The sequence below is a fragment of the Bombus vosnesenskii genome, unplaced genomic scaffold (assembly GCF_011952255.1).
Source record: "Bombus vosnesenskii isolate JDL3184/JDL3185 unplaced genomic scaffold, Bvos_JDL3184-5_v1.1 scf7180000013939, whole genome shotgun sequence".
In the NCBI taxonomy this organism is placed as follows: domain Eukaryota; kingdom Metazoa; phylum Arthropoda; class Insecta; order Hymenoptera; family Apidae; genus Bombus; species Bombus vosnesenskii.
The window spans coordinates 32,290-34,217 of record NW_022883294.1 but is presented as its reverse complement, the minus strand read 5'-3'; the positions used below and the strand labels follow the sequence as shown (position 1 = coordinate 34,217).

At 36.3% G+C, this 1,928-nt stretch overlaps 1 long non-coding RNA gene across 1 annotated transcript; it reads left to right on the top strand.

Moving 5' to 3' along the window:
• The first annotated feature begins 262 nt into the window (after window positions 1-262).
• Window positions 263-1,640, top strand: LOC117239350. The gene is made up of 4 exons (XR_004494426.1): window positions 263-894; window positions 1,011-1,146; window positions 1,264-1,327; window positions 1,597-1,640. It is a non-coding gene; the product is annotated as an uncharacterized LOC117239350 (long non-coding RNA).
• The last annotated feature ends 288 nt before the right edge of the window (window positions 1,641-1,928 follow it).

Here is a 1,928-nt window from a genome sequence, read left to right as displayed (position 1 = left end):
CGAATAAATAATAAATGTCAATGAATGGAAAATGGAATAGAAATGGAATAAATAAATGGAATGGAATGGAAGAAGGAATAAATAAATAAATGGAATGGAATGGAATAAAAATGGAATGGAATGGAATGGAATGGAATAAATAGATAGATAATTAAGTAGTACTGTAGATTCAACTGCTATATACTCCAACCTACCGTTCGCCACACAATTCATATAGTAACACCTCGTTACGCAGCACATTACTTATTTATTCACCAAGTAAGTTCGGCTCGAATAACAATAAATAAAATAAAGCATAAATAGAACTCTGGTCGACCCGACTTTATTCCTTAAAAAGGGAACTTTCGTTGAGCCGGCCGTACATGCTCTTAAGCGATGCCCATAAGGTGGCGACGCCACACATCGACGCAGCGAACCACCTCACCTGCGCATCGCTCCTCGCCAACGCGTGCGCCCTAAGCCACCAGTCATATGTCACGTAATAAAAGAACGAGGTTTTCTAAGTAGAAGAATGAGCAATAGCTCATTCATATGCTTTATTAACTGCAGATTACAAACTGAGGTTACTGACCGGGGTTTTTATTTCTTTATTATGACTCATATCTTATGGGTGTGGGTCTGGCTGTTGTCTTTTCTCTTAGTTATCACAATGCTAGGTGTTATCGATATATCCGATGTCAGCAGATGCCTGCCTCTTGGGTGGTCGTTACACAACAATGGCATCTATTTTATCCATGTGCGCGTTATATTAATAATTATTCCATATTTAGGAATTCGCAAGTGACATTTCTTCGCAAGTGTAAATAAGTCCCTCAACAACGGATACTATATTACCCGCAATACGCCCAACTTATAATCTCCACACGAGTAGAGAATCGTTCCCATGAAGTGCACGTGTGTATTCGTATTAAACAAATTTATTTAATTGTTCAAATATATCAATATCACATATGGATATAAATAATTCCCGCCCCGCGTGAATATCTAAAATTATACTCTTCTCATTACAGCGTTAAATTATGATGTCAAAATCGGCAAACCTCTCCGCAGCCCGAGAAATAATGAGTGAACAATTGACAGCCTATACCTAATACAACTACCTAATACCTAATACCAACTATATCTAATACATAGTCATCTATTATAGTAAAATAGCCTAATATATAATAAATCTCATAGTACCATATCAATAGTACATTAATAAATAAAATAGATATTATAATAAGGTTCACTTACTAAATAATCATTCAAATCTACTTTCAGATATCGAAAAACCTCGTTCACCTAGCACTACGCCAGCCAAGGCTTACCTCTCAAGTAAGAACAAGTACGTAAAGCAACTAAGTACATCCTTCATATATGCTTACAACCAAGTAATAATTAATAATATACACAAACATTGATAGATATATGGAAAGTTAAAACCTTATTCTCTAGTCAATTATTAATAACACAATTTAATCGTACAACTCTAAAATCAAAAGTCAATTATAATAACAGTATCCTAATAAATAAGTGAAAATACCGTAAACTCCATAATACCTACTCAATGTCAATTAATATAATAATATAATTAAAGTAAGCTCCTCTTCACAGGATAATTCTTCATTCTACTTTCTAAGATCAGCTCCTTCTTTGCTGTTACGTCAGGCGACCCTCTACCTGGACCAGGCCATACACCGCGGGCCAGACGGACACCAGACGTCCGCTCATCCTTACGACGTACCCTCAATAGCCTAAGTACCCGTCATAAAACCCGAGTAATTTGCTTGCTAAGGTCCTTCAGACCCAACAAATGTCTTTTTCTAAATTAGTTTCTAAAGACTATTGCTTACTACAGCTTGACAAGGGAAAGTTGGGTTTTTCCACGTACGATGCTTCCTAATAACAACTTTCTATCGAGGGTAGCTAAGATCCTTCCTAGTCCA